Below are 12,272 nucleotides of genomic sequence, written 5' to 3' on the forward strand. Positions count from 1 at the left end.
ATGGGGGGCATGTGCGCGCCAGAAAGACAGAGAGAAACAGGGAGACAGAAAGCGAGAAATCACCCCCACCCCCAAGGGGATGGCCACACCACAATCCTTTCTCCTCCATTCTCCTCGCAGGATCTTGGGCACGCATGCACATGCACCCAGTGTGAGTTTAAGCCATCGAGTCCGGGACTCGAACCGTGGTCAACTACATGGGAGTCCAGTGACATAGCCATTATGCTAACTGCTGGTCCTGGTATTATTTCTTCTCTAAATGTTTGGTAGAATTTACTAAGAAAGTAATCTGGGTCTGGACCCTTTATTTGTTGTTAGATTGTTAATGATAAATTCAACGTCTTTAACAGATGTTGGGATATTCATGTTTTCTGTTTTTTCTTTTTTCTTTTTTCTGAGTGAGTGAGTTTTGGTAGTTTGTATTTTTCAAGAAATTGTTTCATTTCACTTATTGAGAAATGTTATTCACAGATTTCTTTATTATTCTTTCACTACCTGTAAAATATGTAGCAATTTCACCTTGTTCAATTTTACTAATTCATTCTATTTTTCGTTGTAAGTTTATAAACTTTATTCATTTTCTCTATAACCACCTTTTGATTTTATTTCCTTTTTCTATTGTTTTTATGATTTCTATTTTACTGATCTGCACTCTTTCTTTTTTTTCTTTCCTTATTTATTTATTTATTTATTTATTTCTGCCTATTTTGGGTTTATTTGCTCTTTTTGTTTATTTCTAAGATTTTTAGTTCCTGGGACCAGCAGTTAGCGTAATGGCTATGTCGCTGGACTACCATGTAGTCGACCGCGGTTTGCGTCCTGGACCCGGTGGCTTAAAACTTACACCGGGCGCATGTGCATGCGTGCCCAAGATCCCGAGAGGAGAATGGAGGAGAAGGGATTGCGGCGTGGCCATCCCTCTTGGGGGGTGATTTCTCGCTTTCTATCTCTCTTTCTGGTGAGCACACACTCCCTATAGCAAAAAACCTCTCAAAAAAAAAAAAAAAAGATTTTTAGTTACTAAAGTAGAAGCTGAGGTTACTGACTTTAGACCCTTGTTCCTTTTATAATGTGGACCTTTAGTGCTATAAATTTTCCCTTAATTACCTTTTTAGTGGCATCTCACTTGTTGTATTGTTGTAAAAAAAAACCTATGCCAAAGAACAAAAACACGAAACTCCAGAGAGAAAGGAGAACTATTTTATTGCATCAGTGGGCACGGAGGAGTTAACACTCTGACTCTCCAGCCCCAGCGGGGAGGAGAGTTAGGCACTGTCTTTCTGGTGAAAACATATTTGAAGTGTCTTATCAGGGAAAAGGTTCAGTGTCTACCCTAATACAGAGCTGGCAGCCTGCTCAAGGCCTTAAGGCCGCTCAACAGTACAGGGGAGGGGCAGCTACCTCTTGGGAGAACAGAAAGCCCAGGCAGCTATCAGCTTTGGGTTGCTTCAAGGTTGCTCACAAGTTCAGGGCTGCTTCATATCAGTATGTTGCAACATTGAGTTCATTAAATGAAAAAACAAAGTTCTCATTTCCTTTTTACTTCTTTGAAATGGGGGTTACTTTAATATAATTTAGTTTGTGTATATTTGGTATTTTCTAAATATCTTTCTATTATTAATTTTATTTAATTCTACCTGGGTTAGAGAACAGATTTTGTATGACTTAAATCCTTTTGAAGTTATTCAAACTTGTTTTATATTTAAGAATTCAGTGTAACTTACTGCATGTTCCATGTGCACTTGAATACAATGTACATTTTTCTTTTATTTTTCCATAAGTATCAACTAAGTCAGGTTAGTTGATAGTGTCATTTAATGCTTCTATGTAAGTACTGAGTTTCTCTGTGTTTTCTATCAGTTATTGAGAAAGATGTGGAGGGCACAACATACGGAAGCCATTTTGAGAGCTATCCACCATCTTAAGAGCTATCTGCCATCTTAGAAACCTTAAGTTTCTATTTCCTTACTGAGGAAACCATTTCCCAGAAATCAAGTGACTAACTTCGGGGACACTAATAATTGGCTCCCTCTGACTCATACCTTATTTGCATTTCGGGCACCCAATCAATGCCCACCAGCCTGTATATAATTGCAGTCTGTGCTTCAATAAACTTGAGACTTGATCAGCAATAAACTTGAGACTTGATCAGCACCTCGTCTTGTCTCCACTCTGTGTGTCTGTGAGAGTTCTGTGTGCCTGTGTACCTGTGTGTCCCTTTTCTCACTCCCTCCCCCAGGTTACTCTTCGACTGTCCTGTGGGTCGAGACAGAAAGAGATTAAAATCTCTGAGTATACTTTTGTGGTTTTCCTATTTCCCCTTGCTGTCTGTCAGGTTCTGCTTTGTGTATTTTGAAACTAAGTTTTCATTCCTTTCGATGAATTGACACTTTTACATGATGAAATAATCTTTATCTCTAGTACTTTATTTTTGCTATGAAATTCACTGATGTAATATGCCATGCTAGCTTTCTTTTGACCAATCTTACCATGATGTATCTTTTTGCACTGTTTTACTTTGATCATATTTGTGTCTTTACAGTTAAAATGGATTTCTACTAGCAGCATATGGTTGATTTTTGCTCTTAATATAGCCTGGAAATCCCTGCCTTTAATTTGGGTCATTTAATCTATTTACATTTAATGTGATTTTTGACATATTCAAAAATTAAATCTGCTACCTTCCTATTTGTTTTTAAATTTGTCTCACCCATTCTACTCTCATCTCTTTTTTCATTTCTGCTTTGGTGTTTGATTATTTTTCTGATTCTGTCTTATCTTTTTCATTATTTAGCTATAATTTCTTATTGTATTATTTTAGAGGTTGCTTACAGTCTATAGCATACATCTAAGACATTATAATCTCCCTTTTTTGGATAGTTACATAAAGTCACATGGAACATAAGAACTGTACAATAGTATTTTTATATTATGCCACTTCAGTGCTATTGTTGTCATATATTTTACTTAAATATGAATTATAAATCTCTCACTGCATTCTTATTATTTATATTTAAATAATTTTATTTTAAAATAATTTAAACAAGAAATATATTCTGTATATTCAAACAGTTACCATTTCTAGTACTTTTTATTTCTTTGTGTAGTAAGATGTTTCCACTTGATATATTTACTATACTTGAAGAATTGTATTTAAATTTCTTATGGCATAAGAAATTAAATTTCTTATGGATTGTTTCAATTTTTGTATGTTTGAATAACACATATTTATTTAATCTCCTTTTTGAGGGATAATTTCTCCGAGTATAAAGTTCTGATTTTATTTTTTCCTTAAAGTATTTTAAAGGTGTTCTACTATCTTCTGGTTTGTGTGATCTCTGTTAAAAATTTTGTTGTCATTACTTCTTTTCTATATCATGTTTGTTTCTTCCATTTTTTTGGTGCTTTAAAAATATTTTCTTTACCACTAATATTTTAAACAATTAGGTCCTGATATATCTTCATGTCATTTTCCTTACATTTCTCATGCTTAAGGTTTGTCAAACTTTAGCCCTTAGATTTTGTTTCAGTTGGGATCATTTTATTGCTGTACCTAAATTCACTAATATTTTTTTCTTTCTTTCTATCTCTGGAAGTTGATTTTGGGCCTTTTTCAAGTTTTCCACTTAAAATATTTACTCTTTCTTCTAGCTTCTGAAAAATATACTGTAGCTATAATATCCATGTCTGATAATTATGTTGTCAGTGCCAGTTCTGAGCTTGTTGGGATTATTTTCTTTTTCATTAGAAACAGTTTTAGATACAGTATTTTCTTACTACATTTTGTGCCCGGTAATTTTTTTTTTTTTTAAGAGGTTTTTGCTATAGGGCACATGCACTTGCCAAAAAGACAGAGAAAGACAGAGAGACAGAAATTGAGAAATCACCCCCAGGGGGGATGGACACACTGCAATCCCTTCTCCTCCATTCTCTTCTCAGGATCTTGGGCATGTATTCACACGCACCCAGTGTGAGGTTAAATCACTGGATCGGGACTCGAACTGTGGTCGACTACATGGGAGTCCAGCAACATAGCCATTACACCAACTGCTGGTCCTTGTGCCTGGTAATTTATTATTAGAGGCCAGATCTTGAAGTTGTCTATCTCCCTTTCTCTCTGTCTTTTTCTTTATTAGGTGCTTGGAAATTTTGTATTCTTCTATTTTAGTTTTGTTGTGGGAAGCAGTTAAATAACTTGGACATAATTTGATCCTTTCACGTTTGCCTTTATATTTATTAGCAGTACCACAGCAGCATTTTATGTCAGGGTGATTGCTTTCCTTAAGTTCTCAACAGCAGGACTAAGTGGGCCTACATGTCCAGTTGCTATTATTTCATCTTGAACAGAATAGGAAGTCATAGATTTACTGAAAATACATTGTGGTCATCAAGTCCTCTTATAAGTTTTGATTATACACAAGGTTGTCTATTAGTACAGAAAAAGTTATGTGTTTTAACTAGTAAAAGAATTTATAATTACAAATGTAATCAGAAACATTATTGTTCATTGGGACTAACAAACAGAGTAATGGTTATGTCATTGGCCATGGTTGGAGTCCCAGACTTGGCAGCTTAAACCTCACGCTGAGCGTGTGCATGTGTGTGCCACCCAAAATCATGAGAGAAGAGTGGCAGAGAAGGGATTGCAGTGTGGTCCTCCCCTCTGAGGAGTGATTACTTGCTTTCTGTCTCTCTGGTGAGTGTATGTGCCTTATAGCAAAAATCTCTCTCTCTAATATATATATATATATATATATATATATATATTCATTGAAGGAGAGATCTATATGAAAAAGAGCATTAAAGACTTAGAATTTTTTTCTGATTCTAACTGATTATTACAGATTGTGATTATGAAGGGGTTTTCAATACATTTATGGAGAACATGTATTATGAAAAACCCTTGCATACATTTAAAATGTTTTTGCTCCAAAATAAACTAGTACTTTAACCGCATTTTTCTATGAAAATTTGAAGTTCTCTTGTGTATCTGTCTACACCTATATCTACATCCATATCCTTTAGTCATAATCATTTGTAATTTTTCCAGGTTAAAAAACGTCATCTATGTTTGGAAGCTGGTGTTTATAAAGAAGGCTTTTTATGCATAGTCATTCTTTGATTAGCTGTATTTTTAACTAATGACTTCTGTGCAGATTGTCCCTAGTTTGACTTTTATTCTTGGAATAGCCCTATTCTTTTCTTGGTCATCTTTAAAATATGCTATCATGTGTTGGTTTGTGATTTAAAATTTTTATTTGTTTTTGTTTCTTTTCTGATCATTATTATTTCTCTCTGATAATTTTGGGATTAGTTTCAGATTGTTTTTCTAGTTCTTTGAGATGGAGCATTAGATTGTCTATTTGAAGTCTGTTGGATGAAGCACACATTGCTCTGGACTTCCCTCTTAAACCTGCTTTTGCTGTATTTCATAGGTTTTGGCATCTCGTGTTTCCATTTTCATTTGTTTCCGAAAATTTGAAAATTTTCTTCTCTATTTTTCCTTTAATCTATTGGTTATTTAGTGGTTTATTACTTAGTTTCCATATATTTGAAGCTTTCCAAAGTTACTCTTGTAAATGATTTCTACTTTTTCAAGTTTTTTGAGATTTGTCTTGTAACCTAGCATGTGGTCTACCCTGGAGGATGCTCCATGTACTGATGAGAACCATGTGTATTCTGTAGTTGTTGGTAAAACATTCTGCAAATGCCAGATCCATTTTATTATGGTGCAGTTTAAATTCAATCTTTGTTTATTTTTTATCAAGATGATCTTCTGTCCAATGTTGAGATTGGGTATGAATTCTCCCTCAATTATTGTACTAGATTTTCTCTCTCCCTTTAGCTCTAGTAATAATTGTTTTATATATTTAGATGCTCCCCTGTTGGTTGCATATATATTCACCATTGTTCTTTTGGCTTGCTGAATTGATCCCTTTATTATTATTTAATGGCCTCTTAAATCTCTTTTAACAGTTTTTGAATTGAAGTCTATTTTATTGGTATCAATATAGCTATATCTGCTCACTTTTGTCTTCCGTTTATATGGAATATCTTTTTCCATCCATTCAGTTTCAGTCCGTGTGTGCCTTAACAGACAAATGAATTCCTTGTAGGATTTATGTAGTTGGATTTTGATTTTTGTTTACAAATGTATACATTTAGCCAATCTTTTAAATGGAGAGTTTAATCCGTTTACATTTAGGGTCATTATAAATAGATTAGAATTTACCCCTGCTATTTTATTAGGTATTTTTCTGGTTGTTTTACATATTTTATCTACCTGTTTCTTCCTTTCCTTCTACAATTGTTGTTTGGCAATTTTGGGGGAGAGGAGGGTGATAGAGTTGATTCCTTTCTGTCTCAAATTTGTGTATCTAGTCTATCAATGCATTTTGTTTTTTCACTTTTTTTTCTGTCCTTTTTCCTTTTTTGTTTAAATATTGGTAACTATTGCCATTTTCTTCCAAATGTAGGACTTCCTGAAGAATTTGTTATTAGGTCATTATGTGGGTTGGTGTTTTCCTTCTGTTTATCTGAGAAAAATCTTTATTTCTCCTATTCTGAAGAATGTAGGTTTGTTGGGCATAGTACTCATGGTTGACAGATTTTTCTGTTCTTATACAATTTTGAATATATAATCTCAATATTTCCAGGCCTGCATAGTTTCTGCTGAGAAAATGCTATTAATATAATGGGAATTCTATTACATTTAACTTGAAACTTTTCTCTTCTTTCAAAATTCTCTTTATCTCTGACTTTTGACATTTTAATTATAATATGCCTCAGTGTGGACCTTTGAACCTGTTTGAATATCTTTGAACCTTTCTTTCTGAATGCCCATATTTCTGCTAATACTTGGGGAGGTTTCAGCCATTATTTTATTCAATAAATTTTCTGTTCTTATCATTGCCACTTCTCTTTCTGGTGTACCAGAAAGACAAAAGTATTTGTTCGCTTGATAGTAGCTCATAAATCTTCATTTTTTAAGAGGTTTTTGCCTTAAAAGGAACTGAAACTTGCCTTGAGCTCGCTGAAGACAGAGAGAGAGAGACAGTGAGAAATCACCCTCTGGGGAAGATGGCCATGCTTCAATCCCTTCTTCCCTGTCCTCCAGGGATCTTGGCATGCATGCACATGTGCCTGGCAAGAGTTTCAAGCCACTGGGTGCAGGACTTGAACCATGATTGGCCATGTCGGAGTCCAGGGACATGACTGCTACGCCATCCGCTGACCCCAAATCTGCACTCTTTTTTTTTTTAATTCTTTTTTTTTATTATTTTTTTTCCTCGACTGGATGATCTCAAAAGATTCATCTTCTGAGATTCTTTCATCTTCTTGCTCTAATCTGCTATTGAAGTTCTCTACTGTATTTTTAATTTTATTTATTGATAGTTTAAGTCTGAGAATATCTTTTTGGTTCCTTTTTTATGATTTTTACCCTTCTGTTGTATTTCTCACTCTGTTTTATTACTGCTTTCCTGATTTTATTGTCTATCAGTATTTTCTAGTATCTCACTGAGTTTATTTTTAGAATCTTTATTTTGATTCAGGCATTTAGAGAATTTTTTTGGTGGGGGGATCTGGTACCAGAGAATATTTATATTCCTTGGAAGGTGTCAAGTTTCTTTGCTTTTTTTATGATTCTTGTGTTCCTATGTTGACAGCTAACTATCTTGTGAGGTAGTCAGTGTTTCTAATCTTTTTAAAAACTTTTCTTTTCTTTTTTTTGGAAATATTTTTGCTGTAGGGTGTGTGCACTCGCCAGAAAGACAGAGAGAGATGGAGAGACAGAAAGTGAGAAATCACCCCCCAGAGGGGATGGTCACACCACAATCCCTTCTCCTCCATTCTCCTCTTGGGATCTTGGGCACTCATATACCTGCACCAGGAGTGAGTTTAAACTGCCAGGTACAGGACTCGAACCGCGGTCGACTACATGGGAGTCCAGCGACATAGCCATTTCGCTAACTGTTGCCCCCACCTCTTTTTTTAGAATGTGTTTTGTAAGGCCAACTAGGTAGGGTTCAACATTTAGTGGGAAATTTAGCGTCATCTCCATGAGAATTCTGTTGCATTCACTGTCATTGTTGTCTTTGATTGCCTCAATATTCTAGGATTCTAGTGCTTGTGATAATAGTGGCATAGTTTTGTTGGGTTGGGGCTCTCTATTGACCTATTTGGCTGTAAGTAGTAGTAGGGGCCAGGAGTGCTACTGGCTTGCAGTCTCTACACAGTCCAAGTAGTAGAGAGGGAGAAATCACTTGAGATGACAGGGCTCAGAGTGTCAGCGTGCAGTGTCTGAAAAGCCCTCCATTGCCCGAATGCAGTGGGTTCTGGGGTCAGCAGGGGTTAGGAGTAGGGAATCAGCCAAATTTGAAGGTCTTCTGCCATGGGAAGGAGCTCATGTATTCAAACTATGGTGCATGCCAGACTCAGCACTAACAGATGCAGAAGTCTGCAGAATGTGGTGGGCTTTCACAGAAGACAGGGTCTTTGTGCTGGGCCTCTAGGGCCAAGTAACAGCAATTAGAAGTCTCCGGAAGTTGACAGGGACCCTTAGACTGGCACTGCTTCCTGAACTGGCCTGGGTGCAGCCAAGAGAGCCTGAATAACTCTCACAGAAGGGGTGGGACTCTGTGCTGGAGCAGTGGCATGAGCCAAGGTTGGCTGTAGAGCCATCATGTTCATTTACCTGTTCTTCAGAGCAATCCTCCTGGTGCACTGGTCCAACTGTGTTGTGGAGAACATGATGCTCTGTGGGTATGGGTGTCAGGGTAATCTCTACATTCCATCTAGCTGGAGTAAGAGCTCTATCCATTCGCTTGGGGTTGATGGGATTTCGGTGGGTTATAGGGATGTGAAGACATGCAGGCATTAGTTCTTGGTGTCAGTTCCACTCCAGCCTTGCTGTGTTCCCCAAATGGCACAGCTCTTCAGCAGCTTGGCACCCAGGAGACAGTTCTCCAAGGCAAGATCTTTCTCTAGAGTTGGGCGGCCCAGAAGATCTCAGGAACTTTCCTTCATTGGGATGAGGCCATGGAGAGCGCTGGACTGACAGGAGCTAGGAGTGCTGTTGGGCATCCTCACTCACCCTTTCCCAGTAGAGGGGAGTTTTGGCTGAGAAGTTTAGTCTGCTAATCCCAGCCTGCTCATCTCAGCTGACCGGATGACTCTGTTCTCTCTACATACTGTTCCTCTTGTGTTTTCAGTTTCAGAAAACCTCAGATCTTCTTGGTGTGCCCATGTGTTCTTCCTTATATCTTCCACTCAAAATGTGTCTAATTGTTTTCTGCCTTTTATTTTTGGAGAAGAAAAATGCTCGATGCTTCTCATCAGTGATTTTGATCCTATTCCTACTTCATTTCTGGTCTTACATGTAATTTTGATGTGAACAAACTTTTTTTTTTTTTTGTGAATGGAAATTCATGTAACACTCAACAGCACAAAGTTACTATTTCTGTGCGCAGAAAAGAAGGCCTTAAAATTAACAAGTATGTTAGACATGGTTTCCCTGTGATAATTAGGGATAACATATAAATTCAAAAGTCCAAGATAGTAACCTTGTGCAGGATTATAGAACTAAGTTGACTTTTTCTAATGTTCAACCAGAATCTCTTTGTGTTGAAATGAATAATGAATATATCAGGGATGTGGTAATTAGCACCATAAATTGTGCATATTCCCGATGCTCAAGACACAGACATTTGGCACCTTTCCCAATGAGTTAGCTGTTGAAAATGGAAGTCATGACCGACGTATGCTGTGGTTTAGAGAGTCTTTGTGTCCTCAGAGAAGTAAACTTGTTCAAGTCCTTTCACAGGCCATCCTTGCATCAGTTTATGCCGAAGACCGACAGAAAAATGTGGCCTTTTGGTTTTATATTAAAATCCCATCTTAATAAGTTCAACGTTTCTCTAAAAGAGAGTTCAAAAGTAGTTATTTGACACACATGACGTGTGTTGAAGTCGGTTATGGATTCTCACACACATACCATGTGGTGCGGAATGCTGATGGCGGGGGAAGTTCTGTGTGTGTGTGAAGGGGGCGGGGATATATAAGAACTCTGCAGTTTTATTCAATTTTTCTGTAAACTCAAATCTATTGTAGCAATTAAGGTTTCACTAACTGAAAACAAACAGGCAGCCATTTATATATTCTTATTGAAATTGTGTCAATGGAAAATAATTTTGCAACAAAGAAGTTGGCCCTCTTTGTCACTAGAAACAAGTCATAACTTGAACTAAACTTATAAAATTTGGAAGTTGAAGATAAATTCTCCCTAATAGTCTCTGAAATCTAAATCTAAATGTATGAAAAGGAGCTATTTGCATTGCTCAGTTAGCCTTTTTCTTTTTTCTTTCATTTTGCTATAGAGCTTGTGTGTTTGCCAGACAGACAGACAGAGAGAGAGTAAGAGAGAAAGTAAGAAATCACCCCCTAAGAGGGGTGGCCACACTGCAATCACCTCTCCTCTATTCTCCTCTCAGGATCTTCAACATGAATATGCACCTGGTGTGTTCAAGTCACCAGGTCCAGGTACTGAAGCACAGGAGGACATGTGAGCAGGTTACTGAATGACAGTAAACATTGATCTTAAAACTGAATTTAAGCATTTTATAAATATTTCAAGATTAATTACTCTAAATGCTAACATAAGAATATATCCAAATTTATATGTGTTTGTGTAAACATGTTATTTTTTGCAATGAACTGAGTAAATTTAAATATTGTGACATTAGAGGACTTAAGAAAGTGCGTACTGGGAACCAGCAGCTGGCATAATGGCTATGTCGCTGGACTCCCATGTAGACGACCACAATTCGAGTCCTGGACCCGTTGGCTTAAACTCACACCGGGCGCATGTGTGTGCATGCCCAAAATTCCGACAGGAGAATGGAGGAGAAGGGATTGCAGCGTGGCCATCCCCCTGGGGGGTGATTTCTCGCTTTCTATCTCTCTGTCTCTCTCTGTTTGTCTGGCAAAATCCTCTCCAAAAAAAAAAGAAAGTGAGTAAGTGCGTACTGTGTGTCCCACTGTGAGGTGTAAGACTAGACATTAAGACATTATCATTTCATCATGAAAAACCTGATGGATTTATTTTTCAAATATCAAGGCAACAAGTTATTAAACATAATTGATCAATAATGTCTATACTTTGTCACGTTTACTATTTAAATCTAGATTTAACGATGTAATCATAAATTTTATAGATTATGCGTATTATTTTATGTGCTAAAACCATATTCTTTAATGATGTGCTAAATTAGTTGATACTCTCTTGAGAACCTATCTTTAAATATCTGGAATTTTAAAAGTTGTAATAAGAACACTGAATATGAGGTCTACTTTCTCTTTTTTTTTAAAAAAGAGTTTCTATTTATTTAATTCCATTAGTTATTATTATTAGTTTTTATAATTTGACCAGGGTGACAAAGAGAAAGAGAGAAAAAGAACGTGAGAAAGCAAGCTGCCAGGTTTGGGACTCAAACTGTGGTCAGTCACTGTGGCCAGGTGGCCACTACAATACCTGCTGGCCCCAAGGGCTACTCTCTTAACAAAATTTTAAGTGCACAATATCGTATTGCTAACTGTGGACACAATATTGTCCAGATAGATCTGAGGAACTTACTTTGCATAACTGAAACTTGATACCATCAAACTCCTCACTCCCAACCCCCCGGGCCCTGGCAGGCATTGTTTTACTCCTTGTTCCTATGAGATTGACTATTTTAGGTTCCTCCTGTAAATGGAATCATACAGTACGTCCTTTTGTGACTGGCTTATTTCATTTAGCCTAATGTTTGAACTGATTGTTAAAGGTAGCCCAAACAGGCAACACTGAGAATATTTATACCATGGGAGTCAGCAAGTGCAGTACATCAGGTCTATATTTTATTTGTTCAGAGAGCTTGTTTACTGGCAGGTCTATAACTACTCTACCAGAAATTTTTCTGAAAGTTGATTTTTTTTTCTCTACTTCTTTCTAGAGTCAATCATTTATATTACCTGTCAGGTCACTTAGACATTTGGGATTCTGATCCTAGACCTGCAGGAATAGACACAGATTTTGTTTTGTTTTGTTTTTAGTTTTTTATGACATAGGGTGCATGTGGCTCTCCAGAGAGAAACAGGAGACAGTGGGAGGGAAAGTGAGAAATAACCCCTCAAGAGTGATGGCTATGCTGCAATCCCTTCTCCTCCATTCTCCTCCTGGGATTTTGGGCACGCATCCATGGCTGCTGTGGAGATGGAGAGATTGGTAGAGAATT

This window comes from Tupaia chinensis, unplaced genomic scaffold (assembly GCF_000334495.1).
Source record: "Tupaia chinensis unplaced genomic scaffold, TupChi_1.0 Scaffold000364_1, whole genome shotgun sequence".
NCBI classification, from domain to species: Eukaryota; Metazoa; Chordata; class Mammalia; order Scandentia; family Tupaiidae; genus Tupaia; species Tupaia belangeri.